The following is a 20720-nucleotide window of genomic DNA, read 5'->3' as shown; positions in this document are numbered from 1 at the left end:
TTTGACTCTCTTGTCCAAAAGTTCTGGTGTAAGTGAGGTGCCCAACAGCACATGGGAAATCTGTAGCAAAGTCCGGGATAATCCCAGTTCTCCTGATTCCAGTCTAGAGCCTTAAGCACTAGAGCAGTTGTTTTCCTTCTGTAGCCTTCTTCCAGCTTCTTCAGTGAATGAGACTGTGTTCCTTCACACAGCGGCAGCATGAATAGTAGGCAGTAGTCTGGCTTACCACATGCCAGTAATGATCAGCTGGCAGTGATTTGTAGGCTTCATGGAGAGTGGAAAGTTTTAAGTAGGGATTTGAAGTAGGATAACATGGTGACCATATGGATTTTGATGGAGTGTTTCCCTCCAACTAAGGAGTGGCATGGAGAAGAGGTAGTGCTGAGAAGGGCTTGTAGGAAAAGCAGAGTGGCAGGAATTGAGTGGTAGAGTGAAGGCAGGGGTCATCAATGTGATCAGATAGATCTGATTGGTGCTAAATGGTGAAGGGCCATAAAGGCACAGACAAGGTTGTGGTGGGAAGCCAGTGGAGGGATGTGAAGTGGAGGTGGGGGCCATGAGCAGACAAGGAGCTAGGAAGATAATGCTCGCAGGAATGTTTTGACTGGACCTAAGGGGAGGACAAGGTAAGCTAGAGAAGGAGATGACAGTACTTGAGGTACAACATAAGGGCCTGGAAGAGAAACTTTGGTAGTCTGGACAGACAGAAAATGCTGGATCTCTGGATCGTTCTGTAAGAAGTTGGAACACTTAAACACAACAAGGAGGTATGGGTCTAGAAAGAGGGCCAGGTCAAAGATGATGCTGAAATTACAGGCCTGAGTGACTGGGAGGATCGTGGTGGTATACATGGTGATGAGGGGGGAGAGCAGAGATGTGGGATCAGGAAAAGATCAGAAGCTCAGTTTTGGCCTTATTCAGTTTAAGTTAACAGCTGGACATCCCCACAGAGAAGTTTTAGTGGAATATCAAAACACCTGTGCTTATCTGGTTGTCCATCGTTAAGGAAGATCTCCTGTTCCATCTAGAGTTCCTGATTTCTGACAGCTGTCCTCAAGGTCTCGACCTGAGTTATGTGAGAATCAAGACAGACAAGAGTGAGCTATCTACACCTGAGTTCCTGTCACTCCTAGAGACTGAGTAACATTAACATTTTATTTGTGTTGTGTCCCTATTGCTTAGGGGTTGGGTCTGGGCTTCAAGTCAACTGTACTTGTAAAACCACTGAGCTGTTTTGTTTTATTGCCCTTTTCTCTATTGTTATGTACCTTTCTGACCGTTTTCAGCTTTTAAAATGACTGTTTCATTTGACCTGCAACTAATAGGTGATAGACCCTACAGGGGAATTGATCCATTTAGGGCGGTGGGGTCCTTACATCAATTCCACTAGTCTCTTCTGGTAATACAAGGATGGATGTGTGCAAGGACTATGCCTGCAATGGATTGTGCACGGTAGTACAAAGGTATGGTTTTGTACATTATATAAACTATTGTCCCTTAACCCCTTGCCCTGTATTTTTTTTTATACTGTTAACCTTTAGGCTGTTATGCGCTGGCTCTTGCCTAGAATTTGGCCCATAAATGAAGCTTTCTAGGCAACAGGAGATAAAACCACAGCATGGAGTGGACATTTTAAATATTGTGTTAACACAGTGGAAAAATGTGTACCAAAAAGAAGAAAACTCAGTGAATGCAATGTATGTAGATTGTGTACACTGTCTTGGACAGCTTAAGCACATTATTTTCAACCTTTTATAAGTCCTTCCTTAAAACCTTCTTCCATATACCTGTCAACTTTAACTCACCAGACTAAGAAGCATTGCTACACTTCCATTGTATTTTGCTGTTCTTTCAGCACCTTTTGGATGAAATTCAGCCCTAACATAAGTGAGTGAAACTCCATGCACTCAAATGGAGCTGTTTTGTGGCATGCAGGAGGCTGTGGGGGAGGAGCAAGGGCATGGCAGGCTCAGGGAAGGGGGTGGGAAGGGGTGGAGTGGGGGCAGGGCCTGTGGCAGAGCCAAGGGTTGAGCAGTGAACACCCCCTGGCACATTGTAAAGTTGTTGCCTCTAGCTCCAGCCCCAGAGTTGGTGTCTATACAAGGATCCGCATATTAACTTCTGAAAAGCCACATGTGGTTTTGGAGCAACAGGTTAGCCACCCCTGATCTAGATTGTAATATCCTTGGGAAAAGAACTGTCTTCATCTACATAGGGCCAAATACCTCTGGATATGTAAACCTGGTCAAAAAAGAGAGAGTGTTTTCCATAAAAACATTCTACAGAAACGAAAAATGTACAGAAGCTCCCTGACTTACGTAAGCGTTCTGTTCTGGAACACCTTGCATAAGTCGGGTTTTGCATAAGTCGGGAATATATCTCCGACAATTGCACCCCCACCCCCCAAAATAAAGGTGCTTACGGAACTTTTTCTGTAAGTCTGGATTTCCGTAAGTTGAGTTTGTGCAACCCGGGGAGCGTCTGTATTTTTTTAAATCACAAAAAAAATATTTTTTTTTAAAAAATTGAAAACTAATTTTTGTTTTTTGTTTTTTAGGTAAAACATTTTCTTTTCATTTTATTGGAAAGTAGAATATTTCAAACAAGACCATTTTTGTTGTAGCTTTCTCAGAAAATGTTTGACCAGCTCTAGTGTTCAACAAGTAAGAAATAACAATTCTAGCAACTAAGGAGGGGGTAACTAGGCTAAAATTTGGAATTTGTATGATCATAGTGTAAGGAGTTCTATATTGTGATTATTACACTCTCCAGTTGTCACTCCATCCCTATTCCCAGAATGGGTAGGAAGATAAGAGCAGGTATCTAAACAATCATTGTTGTCAGGCCTATGAAGATACAGCCCTGTACATAGGTCTGCTTGATTGATAGACGCATATGTGGTTCTTGAATGATGCATCTTTCTTCAGGACCATTGCCAATCTTCCTCTTTACCCAAGAAATAGGCTTTAAGAAGCTTAAGCTTTCTGTCCTCCCTTTCCCAACATATGAGATGGGCTCCCTGCCTGGGGATATGGCAAATGCTAATTTTAGACAATAGACGCATTTGGAAAGACTGATATCTCGATTATTCCAGACAGTGTGAGCTTTTGTAAGGTAGCTCTGACATTCTTACAGCTTTTGCTATTAATGTAAGAGCAACCTTATCTATAAAGATATATAACTGGAGTTGCAATATCCTCAAGCTGGGGCATAACAATTATCTGTTATTGGCCAACATCCAGGGAAATCTCCTCCTCTGCTGACTTTCACTTCTCTGAAAAGGACATGACTACATAGCCCAACAGGGGGGCAGGCGTGTCCTTTTCCTGAAGGTCTGAGGGCAGTTGGAAAGCGGTCCCTTAGGGTCCAGCTGCAAAAAGAACTACCCCTGTGACAATCCTCCCAAAGCCCGCAAGGGCAAGGACACACCCAACTCTCAGACAAGGTCTTTCATAGTGAAACTTGCTTTGAGTGCCAATTGTGGCTTTAAATCTAAATCAAGAACAAGTGCCTCAGGCCTGGAATAATAAACTTTGAATCAAAACCTAATGAACTCCTGATTTAACTGAACACATGGTATGTTTTTTGCTATAGCAGCCAGCATCATTAGTAGCATGTTGTCCACACACGGTGTCAGTCTGTGCCCAGAGCCCAATTCTATGAAACCCCAATATAAAAACATATCCTCTTAGAAGTTAAAACAGGCCCCATTCCACTTTTAATGTGTTCACTGTATCTGAAGTCACTATACAAAGAGCCTCTCCAGCACCTCTTTATTGAACGTGAGACCAATTTCCTTTAACTCTCTTACAAGCCTCCACTCAACCAATCTGAAGGCTGTCCAGACACGTAATAGGTGCATTCCTCCACTGCCTTGCATGGTCATTTACACCCAGGCAAAGTGAGTGCCAAATGCTGCCAAATCAAAATGATGGTATCTTTGCCCTGGATGTTGTTAGAGAATCAGGTCCAAGCATTCTAGGCTTATCTTTCAACTGGGTTAAGTGGATCACTCTGCTGTAACTGTCCCAATACCTGCCCCTGGGAGAATCCTGTCTTATCTCTTTTCACTAGAGGGAATTATATTGGATCCAGTGTTCAAGAAATTGCCTTTGCTTAAAAAATGCTTGCCATGTTGAGTTCACTTCTAACTGTGCATGTCAGAAGTGAGCTCAATTCTTTGTCTGCCTGGATTAGCAATGAGTGAAATCATGGAAGCTCCAAGCTCTCTGACCTGTAAGATAGCTAAACAGGTTTGTCAATGTGCCATAAAGTGTTCACATGAGAAGCCATTTGGACTTGGGGCTGCCAGAATTAAGCCTAATTTATCAGCTAAGTGGGCATTCAACTTTGCCCTTTGTACATCAGCGAGTTGGAGAATATCTCCATATTTATATGGTATTCTGGGCTAGATCCTTATGTAAACTGGCATGACTCCATTGAAGTGAACATTGCTATGCCAGCTTACATGAGCTGCAGATCTGGCTATGTCGGGTTTTTTACATCCCTGGTACAGTGAGGTCAAATGATACCCATATCATCCCATCACCCTTTACTCCTGAAAATATAGTTTAGATATTGGGTCCCAGAAATATTCATAGTTTGATTCCCCATTGTGTCCATCATGACTGATGTAGACCTCACAAAGGAAAACACAGAATGTTGCAATTAATTATGATATGCTAATAGCACTGCAGAGCAAAGTTTCATAACAAAATGGAAGAGATGTTCTTTTGCTGTGCAAAGAATACAGACCTTGATAAACCAGCATATAGAAAGGAGGCACCAAAATGCTGAGGCAGGAGTAGGTCCTGGGTTCCTCAAGCAAGCTGTGGAAAAGGAATGAGTTACATTGCAATGTTAAGTCACCTCTTCTCAGCACACCCCAGTCATTCCTGTCTGTAGCTGTAATGTACACCCACGAGACTTGTGCTTAGCTGCAGGAAATTCACTCTTCTGTCTAGTGCAGTCATCAAAGCACCATATGGAAGAATGCAGCACAAATGCTGAGAGACGTTAAAATATTCTTTAGATCGATTGATGAACTGAAAAATAAGAGAAGCAGTGCTACCATTAATGAGACAGTGAAGCAGGGAATATTGGCTTTGGGCACTGTGCATGCTTGGTCACTGCACATGCCACCGTTACTTGAAACAGCCATATCCTTGCGTCAGCAGCATTACTGAGTTGAGCCCACAACCTTTATTTACAAATATTGCACAGACAGGAGTGCTGCGATACAGATTTAATGTATTTGAAAAGATACATCTTGCTTCTGCAGCACTCTTCAGCAAATGAGCACAGAGAGGTAGAAGGATGGCTTAGGGATAGAGCACAGGATTAGGACTCAGGAGACCAGGATTCAATTCTTGGCTCACGCAGACTTGGGTAAATCATTTATTCTAGTCATTTAATCTAGGTGGATTAACACACAGGGCCCATGCCCAGGGCCCCAGAACCTCGGTAGAAGTGTAGAGGGGGAGACACAATGCCCCATCCCCCTCCATGGCCCCACCCCCTGCTCCTCCTCTTCCCCGTGAGGTCCCACCCCCTGGCCAGGCTGGAAGCTGAAGCCAGGTAGAGGCCTGGGCCGCTGTGGGGAGCCCCAGACCCTCCACCTGCCCTGGGCGGGGACTGGGGTCCCTGAGGGCAGCCACTGTCCCTGTCCCTGCTCCCTGGGGATCCATGGGCGGCTCTTACCATGGCCCAGCTCCAACTTCTGTCTGGCCCGGGGTAGTGTTTCGTGGGGAAGAGGAGGAGCATGGGTGGGGCCAGTGAGAGGAGCCAGGCCTAGTCCCTATACCAGGAAGAGGCTGGTGCCACCGGCAGGGGCTACGCTTCATGACGGGTGAGCTAATAAGGTGATCAGCTCCGCAGCCATGAAGTGCAGCCCCCACCAGTGCCACTCCGCGCCTGCCGGAGGCTTCACTTTGGGCAGGCAACATGGCTCCTGCTCCCCCCAATTTATGCCCATGTTAAAAATGGGCCAGCAAGGGTTTTTAATGGAGTTTTGGGGCCCAAATGTTCTTTGTGCCCAGGGCCCCAATAAATACTAAGCTGTCTCTCCCTGTGCCTCAATCTCCCAACTATAAAATGGGGATAATACCTCCCAGGTGTGTTGGGAAGAAATCTATGCATGTATTTGAGTGCCTCACAACCATATATGATGAGATGAGGCCCATATATGTACTTAGATAGGCATAGGGAACTTCTTTGGTGCATAAACCACAAGACAGCTTCTCACACTGGTTTTCAAGAGGATCCTAGGGCCTACTCAACATTACAAAGGCTCTGCCAGTATAGCTAAACTGACCAAGCCCCCTAGTGGAAATGCAGCTTATACCAGCAAAAGTTGCCAGTATAGTTAAACCACCTCCCTGAATGACATAAGTTATACCAGCAAAGGACACTTTTGCTTGTATAAGCTGCTTCTACAAGAAGGGAGTTTGCTAGTAGAGCTATGAGGGTGAGGTGTGTGATTTTTTTTTTTCATCGCTATGACAAATCTTTGTATGGTAGACCTGGCTTAGGGAGGGGGCCTGGCTCCTGTGCCAGTCTACGTGCCACATCCCCATGGGAGCATGTTACCATCAAAGGGATGTTCCCAACAGTGCCAGCTTTTGACCAGGGCAATCGGGGCAATCGCCCAGGGCGATGTACTGAAGGAGGCCCCTGGGGGGCACATTTGATACCTCCCACGTGACCTGACCTGCTGACTAAGAGCCAGCTGGACTTAAGGAGGCAGTCAGCCAGCCAGGGAGAGAAACACACATCGTTGGAGAGGGCGGCCCCAAGCTGCAGCTTGACTAGGCACTCAGGTAACTCCTCTGGTGGGAGCAGCAGGGATGGGTGCCTAGGGCTCCCCACTCTCCCAGGACAGAGGGCCCCCTGTGTTAGAAGCCATGGAGAGTGGGGATGTGCTGGAAGAGGCTCCTGATCTGATTTCTGGGATGGGTGGCTGACTGAGGTTGGTGCAGGGAAGGAGGAAGGATGTGGGTGCCAGCTGCTTTTCTCTTTGTGTCTCAGCTGGGGGCTTGGAGCAACCTCCCTGCTATCGAGGTTGTGGTGGGGATGGGCCTGCTACACTATTGTCCCCTAAGAGCCCCACTTGTCCAGGAAAGAGCTTGCTCTTTCCCCTGGCACTGCCAGCAGGAGCACACACTTAGCTTCGCACAGGTGAGCACCATGCTAAACAGGGGTGCTGGAACCTGCTACCATCCATCCCATCCCTTCCCTGCAGAGAGGTGACACATGGGGGCGGGCATGCAGGGTCACACACACCCCAGCAGTTTTCTGCCACCATTTGCCTGCCGAGTCCTACACCTCCCGAGTCCTATGCTTGCTGGAGCCCGGATTAGGGTTGCCAACTTTCTAATTGCACAAAACCAAACACCCTAGGACCGCCCCCTTCCCCAAGGCCCCGCCCCTTCCATGCAGCCCCGCCCCCTGCTCACTACATTTCCCCTCTCTCGGTGGCTGACTCGCCCCTACCCTCACTCACTTTCACTGGGCTGGGGCAGGGCATTGAGGTGCAAGAGGGGGTGAGGGCTCTGTCTGGGGATGTGGGCTCTGGGCTGGGGCTGGTGATAAGGGGTTTAGTGTGCAGGAGGGGGAGCCAGGCTGGGGGTTGAGGCTGAGGGATTCAGAATGTTGCCGGGGGCTGCGGGTTGAGGTAGATTGGGGTGTGGAGGGGTTGAGGGCTCTGGGCTGGGGGTGCTGGTTCTGGGGTAGGGCCAGGGATGAGGGGTTTGGGGGGGGCTCTGGGTTTGGGGGGGGGCTCAGGGCTGGGGCAGGGGGTTGGGGCTCAGGTTTGGGGCAGGGCTTACCTTGGGTGGCTCCCAGTCAGTGGGGCTAAGGCAGGCTCCCTGCCTATCTCCATGCTGCATCCTGGAAGCGGCCAGCAGGTCTAGCTCCTAGGCCGGGGGTGGGGGCAGGGGGCTCCATACGCTGCTCTCACCTGCAGGCACCACTCCCCCAGCTCCCATTGGCCACAGTTCCCAGCCAATGGGAGTGCAGAGCCAGTGCTCAGGGCGGGGACAGCACATGGAGCCCCAGGGCCCCCCCAAACTCCCACCTAGGAGCCGGACTTGCTGGCCGCTTCCGGGGTGCAGTGTGGTGCCAGGACAGATAGGGACTAGCCTGCCTTAGCCCCACAGCACTGCCAACCGACTTTTAATGGGTCAAAAAGTGGACACCTGGCAACCCTAGCCTGGGATCAGGAGAGGTAAACAAACAGCATGTGCACCAAATAGCGGGAAGCAGTAGGGACGGGCTGCTGCCTCAGCTCTGCAGTGAGAGGTAGGGGAGAAACAGCTGTTTTCCCACAGGGGAATTGACTGAGGGTAACGGGGAGGCTGCCTGGGGAAGGGAGGTGTGACATAAGCTGTTGGGTGGGGGGTAAGAGTCCTCTCTGCTCCCTGGCTCAGAAGCTTCACTCGCTTGTGTCCCTGCCAGCAGGTAGGGGATCTTGGGGGACAATTACTGCACTGGTGGGGTGCAAAATAAACTTTATTAATAAAATGCAAAAACAGGGAAAATTCAATAGTGAGGGGTATGGGGTTTGTTAAGGTAGACAACTGGGGAGGGGTTTCTTTTAGTGAACAGTAGGGGGGGTTCAATAGTGGGGTACAATCAGTGGTTTCCCCAGGAATTGGAATTAGGGGGGGTGTTCGAATTTACAGTTTGACCAATGAGATATATAAAAGAGATATGAATAAAGTAAATGTTTTGTTAGGATTATGCAAATTTAACATAAGAATAATGCAAGTTACACCAAAACACATAACAGGTCTAGATTTCTAAAAAAATATACATTTAAAAAAAGTATTTAATTTAAATTGACTTTTGAAAAGTAAGCCATCATGGGGTAAGAGGAAAGTCCTCTCATGGATCAGTAACTGGTTAAAAGATGGGAAACAAAGGATAGGAATAAATTACCAGTTTTCAGAACGGAGAGAGATAAATAGTGGTATCCCTGAGGGGTCGGTACTGGGACCAGTGCTGTTCAACATATTCTTAAATGATCTGGAAAAATGGGTAAACAGTGAGGTGGCAAAATTTGCAGATGATACAAATCTATTCAAGATAGTTAAATCCCAGGCAGACTGCGAAGAATTACAAAGGGATCTCATAAAACTGGGTGACTGGGCAACAAAAATGGCAGATGAAATTTAATGTTGATAAATGCAAAGTAATGTACACTGGAAAACAATCTCAACTATACATACAAAATGAAGGAGTCTGAATTAGCTGTTAACACTCAAGAAAGATCTTGCAGTCATTGTGGATAGTTCTCTGAAAACATCCACTCAGTGTGCAGCGGCAGTCAGTGATTCCCAACATTCTGTTTGCTTTTTTAAAAAGAACAGGAGCACTTGTGGCACCTTAGAGACTAACAAATTTATTTGAGAATAAGCTTTTGTGGGCTATAGTCCACTTCATCGGATGTAGCCCACGAAAGCTTATGTTCTTTTTGCAATACAGACTAACACGGCTGCTACTCTGAAACCTTTGCTTTTTTAAGAAAGGGATAGATAATAAGACAGAAAATATCATATTGCCTCTATATAAATCCATGGCACATGTACACCTTGAATACTGTGTGCAGATCTGGTTACCTCATCCCAAAAAAGACATACTGGAAATGCAAAAAGTACAGAGATGGGCAACTGAAATGATTAGGGGTATGAAACAGGAGAAGAAATTAAAATGACTGGGAATTTTCAGTTTAGAAAAGAGATGACTAATGGGTATATGATAGAGGTCTAAGAAGAAAGTGAATAAGGAAATTTTATTTAATCCTTCACATAACACAAGAGCTAGCAGTCACCCAATGAAATTAACAGGCAGCAGATTTTAAAAAAACAAAAGGAAGTATTTCTTCACACAATATAAAGTCAACCCAGGGAACTCTTTGCCAGGGGATGCTGTGAAGACCAAAACTATAACAGGATTTTAAAAAGAACTAGATAAATTCCTGGAGAACAGGTCCATCTGTGGCTATTAGCCAGGATGAGAGGGATGCAACACCATACTCTGAGTGTCCCTAGCCTGTTTGCCAGAAGCTGGGAATGGGCAACAGGGGATGGATCACTTGATGATGACCTGTTCTGTTCATTCCCTCTGAAGCACCTGGCCTTGACCACTGTTGTAAGACAGGGTACTGGGCTATATGGACCATGGGTCTGACCCAGTATGACCATTCTTATGTAAAATTAATTATAATAAAAATGTTTAGTACAGAAACTCCCCAACATAATGACCTCCCAAGATAGCAACAATGTGAGATAACAACCTTGGCAAATACTGCATTTTAAATATCTTGGCCTACTGGGAAACATATTTATATAAGTTTCCATTCCCAGTCACAAATCTAGCATTCTGGAGCAAAGTGACTAAAATATAGTCCAACAAACAAATGTTTATTTAACATGCCCCTCACTTAGACCTGATTGTCAGTGATTTCGGCTGCAGTGGTCACTTAACAGAACAAAAGACTATCTATGGAGCCTAATCAGCTCTGTCTTTAAACAGTGGAGAGGGACAGGTCCCCACCCTCTCTCTTGATGCCTTCAAATCATCACAGGCTAAGTACAGTTCTATTGCCCTTTACTCATACAATAAGAACAACATTTCATCCCCCTCTTACCCCCACATTCAAGTGGTTTGTAACCCAACCCCAGCCAAAATCTATCACTTGGACAACACAGCTCTGTTTGCTGGATACCTAGGTAGATTAGGTGTGAATGTAAATATAATCTGGCCCTGAAGCCATTCCCCGCAGCCCCAGCTCATCACTAGCTGTCAGGGAGAACTCATTTAGACTTTGCTTACAAATCATCATTTGAAATTATTAGGTTGGCCAACATCACCGAAATGAATGCACTGACATCATAAAAAACAGCTGTATAAGGAAGCAAGGAAGCTAGTCTATGTTCATACTTTTCAAATCTATTATACTTTTTCAGATACACATATTTTATCATACACTATATAAGCTTTTAAAGTGTGTATTAATGTTTCAGTTTAAATTCAGATTTCCAAACAGTCACTAAATTGGTATGTAACTAGCTCACAAAACTGGGGGGGTGTTGGGAAAATTCGGGGTGTGTGTGTGTAGGGAAATCACTGGGTACAATACAGTGGGATACAATATAGTGGGTAACCAATTAACACAGAAATATAAATGTAACAGGTAGCTAACAATTTCTATGTAAAGGGTGTGTTACAGCAGCATATAATCAACTAACAGTTATGGAAAAATATGTTATAACAAACAATTTTAGGTAAAAATGTGTCACAGTGGTGTAAATGTAGAACGTGAGGTGTATCAGAGAGGAAAAAGTAACCAATGGAGTTTTATGCTAGAGATTTAAACTCAGTGAAACACAGAGAACAAACAGGCTGTAAGTTTAAGCTGCAGAGAGAGTGTAACAAGGTAGGGAAACACAGAGAAGTTTGGGGGAGGGGGGTTGGCAGTGGGAAGACAGACTTAATTACAATTATACAGAACACAGCAAAATCTTATCTATGATCTAACTTAACCAAGACTACACAAATCAGCAAGTAACAAAACACAATGCAACAATTCTCTAAGCCTAATTTACAGAGTATAATGCTAAACCTAACTTAATGGGTGCACCTTATGCTAAGGGTAGTTTTAGAGGGTGTGGCTGCAGCAGTGGGACAACTGCAAGTGGGCTGCCCAGGATAGAATCCAGGGAGGCACAGCTTGGCAGTGGCACAGGCTTATTTTTTAGCAGCACAGACCACGGAGTTAGCTTAGGTCTGTCTGTTGGGGAAACAGAGCCAGCAGCCAGGACAGGGGAAGTTTGCAAGAGGGAGTTCTTACCAATCCCCAGGACAGCAGCAAAGGCAGAAGCAGGCACAGCAGTTTCAGCATCAGAGGATACAGAGAGGACTCAATTCGTTCACAATAATCAGGAGATCTCCAGGCAAAATTCGTTGTTCGTGGGAGGGGAGTTAAAAAACGGGGGTAAGCTCAAAAATAAAACGGGAGTGGAGAAAGGACCCCCCAGAACCCCTGGCTGATCAGACCAGGCAGCAATGCAGGAACCTTTCTAAAGTCTGATCAGAAAATGTCTGGTTATAAAGGCAAACTTAGGCAGCTTCCCGCCAGTAACTCTGATTGGTTCCCCTTCTCACAGGGAGGAGAGAAGGCAGGGAAAAGACTGCAGGTAGGCATAGTTCATGTCTGGGCAAGTTCTGAGCCCCCAGGTATGACTCATATGCTCAGCTATTTGGCCTTTAGGTCTTGCAGCTCTGGACATTGCCTACCCTACACCAAGCCCAGGTTTAACAAGGTGATAACAGGACTAACCCTTTGAACAGGGCAGTGGTCCCACTTAGCACGCAGCACAAGTGGCCATCCCTTTGAGAAGGGCAATGGCTCTTGTTAAACAACTTAAGGGGCCCTCCCTTTGAGAAGGGCAGTGGCCCTGGTAAACAACTTAACAGCCAGGGAGGGGCGGCCACAGGAGGAGAACAAAAACAAAATGGAGTAGGGGGACAGCTGTAACAGACAGCTTGGTCCCAAGGGCTGCCTCCCCCAAGCCAGGCAGGTGGGTGCACAGGAGATAAATGGGTGTGAGATCAGCTCCCCCATGTGCCCCCCCTCCCAATCTGAATAGGAGTGGGAATGGGGACTACAGTGGGTGGGGGAGAAGCATGCTGACTCACTGTGCTGTGCCCTGTCCCAGGGGTGTTCCCAGCACAGTGGTTCCCTAGTTTAATTTTAATGGCAGATTAACCATTAAGTAGGTGGTGCCTGCCTGCCCGCTGTGACCTCCTTGAAACCACTTTACCTTCTATTCAATTTCTGATTGCAAATCCACATGCTCCGGCTTTCTTTTTTTAACTGTTTCTGTTTCCACTACTTATATTTAACAGTATACTGAGATTCCCTGGGGCCGGGCCTTGTCTAAGCTGTTGGGAAAAGTGGTGTGCACATTTCTATATTGCAGCAAGAATAAGAAACTCCTTTCTTTACTCGCATCTCTGACTTAATCCCATATCCTGCAAACCTCATTACTCCTCTGGAAGTCGCTGGGGTTCCTGCTGTTAGCGTGAGGACAGTGTGTGATTGTTGCGATTTATAGTTCAGCCCCTTAAACTGGGCGATAACTCTAGTGCGGATAGGCTCTTCCCCATCCCTGTCCCCCCTCCCGCCATGCTTCAATCCTGCTGCTCTGGTGGCTTATAACTAGGCTTGGTAGAATACAATTTTTTATAACTTTGATGAGTAATATCAATTGTTTATTTTTAAGCTTTTTTGTATTTTTATAATTTTTAATTTTCAGTTGTGGGAAGTTATGGGGGAGGTCAGATAAATGTTAATGACAGTTGAAGTTGAGATTCAAAGAGCTGAACTTTAAAGCACAAAAAGAGAGACAAGGTGGGTGAGGTATTATCTTTCTTTGGCCCAACTTTGGTTGGTGAAAGAGACCTGGAGCACGCACGGGGGGCAGCCCACCTATCAGCTCACCCCCCACCTCCCCCAGCGCCTCCTGCCTGCTGGTGGGCCCTACGGATCAGCCCCTCCCTCCCTGTGCCTTCCGCTGTTCGGAGTGAGGATGCAGCACACTCAGTGGAGGGGTTGAAGGAGCGGTGGAAAGAGATGGGGTGGGGATGGGGACTTGGGGGAAGGAGTGGAGTGAGGATGGGTCCTGGGGCACCCCCAGTGGTTTGAAAAGTCAGCACCTGTGGCTCCACAGCCCTGGAGAAGAGCTCTGTGGGGTTTGAAAGCTTGTCTCTTTCTCCAACCACAGTTGGTCCAATTAAAGATATTACCTCATCGGCCTTGTGGCTCTCAGATCCTGGTACCAACATGGCTACAACAATACTGCAAAACCCACTAAGTGTCAATGTCACATGTCAAGATATACAAACTAAATATCCTAAAACCAGAAAAGATTTGTTAATTTAAGTATTCATTCTCTAGTCCATTTGTAACAAGCCCAATTCAGAAGTTTATATCACTAAAGTTCTCAAGCAGCATTTTTCTTGTTTTCCCTATCTGTAAATTTCAGTTATTACTGATGGAAATATGTTTGTGGATTTGTGTGTGTATGGTGAAATCAACAGCTAATTTCCAAGTTATCTGCAAAAGAACCCTAGAGTTTTCAGGTGCCTTAGTATCCCCTGGAATCATGTTTAAAGTTGCCTTCCCTCCTCCCCACCAAAATCTGAAATGGCGCCCCTGGCCAGACAGGAGTAGCCAGAGGGCTGCAGGAGGGGCCTCGGTTTGGTTCTGGAAGATACGGCCCCCATGTGACAGCCACATGCTGAGCAACAGGCACCACAACCCACAGCAGCAGTGCAGAAGTAAGGGTAGTAGTAGATAGTGATACACCATATACCGCACCACCCTCACTTCCGCGCTGCTGCTGGAGGTGTCATTTGTTACCTCAAGGGGAATAAGGCAACGCTTCAAGAAGGAAAGCTTTAGAAATGGTAGAGGGGAGATCAAAGGAAAGCCCCTTTTCCCAGAAGGACAGACTCAACTCCCTTCCATATCTGTCACTGGTAGATTTAGCTTACAATAAGGGTGTCCCTCCCTCCCTGTGTGATGTAACAAAATGAAGAAAAGACAAGATACCATGGTGCAAACAAAGGTAAGTGTATTAAGGGTAAAGATACAGAAAACTGGGAAAAATGGGGGGAAGAAACACAGACATAAACATACAGTGAATCAGTGACTGGCTTTAGGAACTTGAAGCTCAGACCCACAAAACCTCCTTGGTATTCAGAAAAACAATAAAGAAACCACAATACAGAAACCTTTCCTATAATTTAAGTGTAGTGGACACAGTGTACAGATGCGAAGCCCAGGGCCTTCTACTCTCCGGCTGATTTAGAGTCTTTGAGGAGGATTACTGGGGAGTCCTGAAGACTGTTGGACTTCGTCGCGGGGGGGAGACCCTCTGGGATGATGGACACCAGAAAAACAAGACCCTCCACAGGTAAGATGGATTCGGTTCTCTGTGGCGGGGATAGTGATGACAGGCCTCTCCTTCCTCAACCTCGCTGCGGGATAGATAGCACTCTCTCTAGCTCTGTAGTGGTGGGAAGACCCGACTGTGCACGCGCTGCCGCTGGAATGGACAGCCCCACGCAAGCACTGAACAAGATCTTATATAATCTCTAAGGCCTTGTCTACACTGGCGAGGGTGGGGGTGTCGATGTAAGATATGCAACTTCAGCTACGGGAATAGCATAGCCAAAGTTGACGTATCTTATTTCGACTTACCTCCCGTCTTCACGGCGCGGGATTGACGGCCACAGCTCCCCCGTCGACCCTGCTTCTGCCGCTCTCCCTGGTGGAGTTCTGGAGTCGATGGGAGCACGTTTGGAGATCGATCGCTACCCGCCGATCTGGTGGGTAGGCTGGATGTACCCTAAGGCAGGAAAAATTTTGCGGGAATAGAATGTTAGGGGTTGGCTTTGGCAGGAAAAGCTGGTTCAGTCCCGTTTGAGCCAGAGGACTCCAGTGTCCAAGTTTTAAACAAGTCTGCTTACAAAGATAGAGTCCAAGGGTCATAGTTCATATACTCCATATTAGATTCTATTAAAGCCAGTAATTTACTTAACATTACTTCAAAAACACATTATTAAAACAACTAATTAAACATATTAAACAGTACCAGCATTACTTCTTTATACTTAACACATTGCCTTCAGAGCTGAGCGCCCAGCCAGCACCCACCAGTATCAGGTCAGCCTGCCAGTGCTTAATTTGTGCCAGGTCTGAGCTCTGGCATCTCTTTCAATACAAATTAAACACTGGAGGAGGCAGCAGAGTCCAGAGGTGATGGGGTGGAAGAAGCCCAGGGAGCCCGTGGGGGCCAGGGGTGATATGGGGGGTGCTAAAATACAAGTTCGCCCAGGATGCCATTTTCCCTAAGGCCGGCCATCCACCATATATTAGGCAGAGTGCATGTTGCTCTTCCTCAGAGCAACAGCTATGGGGACCCAGCATGCACCCCCAGTGCATGCTGATGCATCTGCTCCATCTCTTCCTCATGTTGCCATTGCTTTTCATTCTCCACATGTTGGTATTTCAACATCATCAACGCATAAAGTCTATCTGCATCTTTTCCAACTCAGTATCAGCTCCTTAGGCCTGTCTGACGTGTGCCAGCTGCTGCTCCTCGTGGTGGCTGATCTTGCCCCCTTTGGAGACTGCTTCTGGTTGTGAAAGACCTCTCTCTGTTGTACAGTGTCCAGTTGTGCCTCCTGATCATTATTGGCCTGGGCTTCTGTGGTGATAGAGGGAACATGTGGTAATGTTGGGGTATTGTCAACAGCATCCTGGTACACACTGGGCAAAAATATATATTCATTTCTAAGCAACAACAAGCAACAAAGTTACTTCTAGTATAAGAAAAATATTTTTCATACACCTGAAGTGAGATGAGTCCAAAAGGCCCTACTGTATAGAGACAGACACCATTCAATATTATATCACACAGCACAAACAATAAGAAAAAGTGTAGCATAACTGAGCACCCATTGGAATGATATAAAATTACAGAAATTAGAATTTGCAAAGAACTAAGAGGAAATCCAGTCTATTTCCCCTGCCTGTGCACAGCTGTCCCCTGCAGTACATTTTCTACTGCTTTGTGCAGCCAACTTATTAAAGCTCCCAGTCTCACACTACTTTACTTGGGACACTGGTCATCCCCCATCACATATACTTGTGCCTCAAAGTACTGCCCTAAATAATTCCTCTTCCTTTTGGTGTTCACACTCTTCAGTCAGAAAGTCCTCTCTTACACATTGCTTACCCAAACTATAAATATTTAGATCTTTCTCTAGAAGTCAGCCCCTCAATACTGCCATTTTTAATGGTCTTCTCTGAGCTCCCTCCAGTTTGCCACTCTCTCCCATTTTATTAATTTGTTTAGATTTATTGTCAAATCCTCACCTATTATGCTGGGTGTCTGCACAGAAATTAAAACACAAGCCTATTTGACAACAAAATACTTGAAATATACAAAAACCTGCACCTACCACTTAGACATTCAATCACACAACTACTATTAGCAACCAGAAACAGCATAGTGCTAATACTAACAAACCCCTTGCATATTTTTTCAACCATCCTTCAAAAGACCTCCTTGCTCAAGTGGGTGAAATCCTGGCCTCTACGGACCCCCAATGCGGGTCAGAAGTTCAACCAATATTTATTTACAAATTATTAAACAGGTTTCATTTTTTTAAAAATGTATTTAGATGGAAAATACAAAACTCATCCTAGTTCCCCTGAGGTAATTTACAATTTAACATCTGGCAGATAAAGAAAAGTGAAGATTAACTGTAATATTTACCTAGAAGACTTAGGCACAAGGCCAGAGAGAGAAGTGAAGCCACACAGCACTGGATTCACAAGCCTCCCACTCTCTCCTGGAGAAAACACAAACACCGGCTGAACAATTCAAACCCTAGACCAGACTGCCTCAATGATTTCATGAGATTCCACGTTCCTGCCTGCACATTCTCCCGGCTACTCTGATCGCCAACATTCTCCGTTGCTAAAGGGCCTGCCCTGGCTTGTCTGCTTATCTCTCAGCCTTGTCATGTTGTATGGACAGAAAGCATTAGAGCAGGACAGAACATTTTGATGGGGGGCAGTTCTATTGTTCTGTGAAATGTTGATAGTAAATGTACAAGTCAATCATGCCACCGGTGTGCAGGAGGCAGATTGCCGGAACACCATTAATCTGAACAATAAAGGGGAAGTATTCCACGCACAATGCCTCAGGAGCTCCCAGGCATACCTGGGACCATGCTCACTGCTACTTGCTCTCAGAGGGTATTGCATATACTCCCTGAGAAATACTGGGAGATAGAGAGAATAGGGCTGCCAAGAAACAACAGGATATTACTCATATCTAAACAGAGTGAGAGCTGGACTGTGCTAAGCCCACATGTGGGTGTGTAAAGCAGGGGCTGGGACAGTAGGCAACATAGTCAGCATGTGGGGAAAAGCCTTCCTTTGGCAACCCCTGCGCATGAGTGGGCTGTAATTACACGCTACTCAGCACAGGGGCCTCTTCCTGCTTGTGCTTCCTGGGTCAAAAGCCATCCCAAAGAGGAGGGAGGGCACAGAGCCATTACCCTGCCTCCACTCTGTAGCCTGCTGGCGGAGTTGGATGGCCACATAGGGACGCACATGGTGCCCCTTCCCAAGGGGCAGGGCTGTGGACATACTCCCAGGGGTGGCTCTAGGTATTTTGCTGCCCCAAGCACGGCAGGCAGGCTGCCTTCGGAGGCTTGCCTGCGGGAGGTCCCCGGTCCCGCAGATTCGGCGGTACGCCTGCGGGAGGTCCGCTGAAGCCGCGGGACCAGCAGACTCTCCGCAGGCATGTCGCCGAAGGCAACCTGCCTGCCGCCCTCACGGCGACCGGCAGAGCGCCCCCCGTGGCTTGCCGCCCCAAGCACACGCTTGGCGTGCTGGTGCCTGGAGCCGCCCCTTCATACTCCTGCTGGGTGGTGCAGCTGTGCACTTCTCCGAACTGGGGGTTATGCCGAAAAGTCACAATGGGGCCCTAATTTACCCCCTGCTTTGGCTCAGCATCCATGATTACCCCTTATTTCAGTTAAGTTACACTGAATCACACTTCTTGGAACCCTTAGCACATGCTCTCACTCCTTCATTACCAGTGTCCTTTCTAAATTTGGCCTTTAACATGGACCCCAGTGCAAGATGCACAAAGCTGCCTAGAGAAAACATGTTCAACTCTAAACTGTGTTTCAGCATCTATTAAAAGACAGTCTTTGTAATCAAATGTGAAACCACAAAACCCCCAAACAGCAGTGTAAGTAGCACTCCTGAATATTATCTGCCAGGGCATGCACTTGCTGCTGTGAAGAAAAATGGCAGCAAAGAAGGAAATGAAAAAAAGCGTCATCCTGGAATCTGTGGCAATAACTTCAGAGCAATGACAGCAACACAGAGTACAGCTGCCTGCTAACCGCTAACCTCAGTTCTGCAGGCCAACTGACAGCAGGCTTGGAAAGCTAGGAGAAAAGCAAAGCAAAAGAGATCACTAGATGAAGGAAATAGCAGCCTTCACTTTTGGGGGTGGAAGGAAACGGCTTTACCTTCCTCTCTGGTTTGAATTTGGAAGCCAATATAAAAAAAATGAAGGACAAGACGCTGTAAGGTGCTGAGCACTGTCCAGGTCCCTCTAAAACCATTGGGAGTTGAGGCTGCTCAGCACTTTACTTGCTCTGGCCACAAAAGTTTGAGTGAGGGAGGTTGCAGCTTGGCAAGTAGCAGATGAGATTGTTTATTACATGTGTATCACTTTAATATCTGCTGAGCAAACAGCATCCCATGCCTCCTATCTGCCAATACAATCATTCAGCAAAAACATACATATAATATTAAATTGATTTCTCCCCAATTCACCACAGCACTTGGTCGAGCAGAGATGCCAAGTCCTTTTATGGCTCTTCCATAAGATTTATAGGAAGATCCTTTCAGGAGGACATCTTGAGAATTTGAGTAAATGTATCATTATTAATCACGGAGGCATTGCTAAAAGAACAGGAGTACTTGTGGAACCTTAGAGACTAACAAATGTATTTGAGCATAAGCTTTCATGGGCTACAGCCCACTTCATCGGATGCGAAGAATGGAACATATAGTGAGGAGATATATATACACATACAGAGAACATGAAAAGGTGGGAGTGAGGCATTGCTATTTCTCCAGTAGCCATCAGGGATGCAAGAAACTTAACTGCAAAAAGCACAATGGGTGCCACACATCTCCATTCCACCATTGCAGTGGTGCTGGAACTGGGGGTGCGTCACACCCCCTGGCTTGATGTAGTAATAACAAACATCTAATACATGGTTTTCATCATTAGCACCCCCACTATAAAAATTGCTCCAGGGCTCCGGCACCATTGACTCAGAAAGCACACGCTACTTCCATAAACCTTCTGGAGCTCCCTATTTCTCCATTTGCACAGCTTCCGAGTATACAAATACCTAGTGCTGGTGCACCTACCAAAGTAATAAGATCTTCAGAAAAAGCACTTAAAAACAGTGTTAAAATTCTCATTCAAAGCTGAAGATGGGATTCTATGCACTCATGTATCAGGGTGGGTGCAGCAGCCCGGGATTTGAAAATCCAGACATAATCTGACACTACACTGGATAGTTGATATATAGTTGATATATCAAGGATGGTCTCAATAATTTAATGCCTTTCTCATCTATAGCTTCTACGATCCTGCTCTCCAAACATCACCTACCACTGAGATGCACTCACAATGCCTTGGTATAAATGACTACACAAGGTACTGGGCTATGAATAATCAAGCCCACTGTTTATTTACATGACATAAGTGACAAATACCATGTTGACAGGTGCTTTATAAGTGCTAATAATAATACATAGGCCAAATTTGGAGGCTTGTACTCCTTTCGCCATGCCCCAGTACAAACAGAACAAAATTGTGTTTTATCTAAAGTACTTCCAAGGCCCCCATCTCTACAGTAGCTGAGCACCTCCCAGTCTGTTAAGGTATTTATGCTCACACCATGCCTGTGACATACTATCATCCCTATTTTATTGATGGGAATGAAAGCATGGAGAGACTAAGTGACTTGTGCAAGGTTACATAGGAAAGTCTGTAGCAGAGCAGAGATTGAACCTGGGTTTCCCAAGACCCAGGATGATG

At 46.1% G+C, this 20720-nt stretch overlaps 1 long non-coding RNA gene across 2 annotated transcripts; it reads left to right on the top strand.

Moving 5' to 3' along the window:
* Positions 1-32: 32 nt before the first annotated feature.
* LOC120400132 lies at positions 33-20638 on the top strand. Of its 2 annotated transcripts, XR_005595552.1 has the most exons (4): positions 33-767; positions 1029-1463; positions 14822-14981; positions 20259-20638. It is a non-coding gene; the product is annotated as an uncharacterized LOC120400132 (long non-coding RNA). The 2 variants fall into 2 exon arrangements; XR_005595551.1 differs by having other exon boundaries at positions 33-1463.
* Positions 20639-20720: the final 82 nt, after the last annotated feature.

This window comes from Mauremys reevesii, linkage group 3, assembly GCF_016161935.1.
Source record: "Mauremys reevesii isolate NIE-2019 linkage group 3, ASM1616193v1, whole genome shotgun sequence".
Classification (NCBI taxonomy): Eukaryota; Metazoa; Chordata; order Testudines; family Geoemydidae; genus Mauremys; species Mauremys reevesii.
This window is presented reverse-complemented; position numbering and strand designations above follow the sequence as displayed.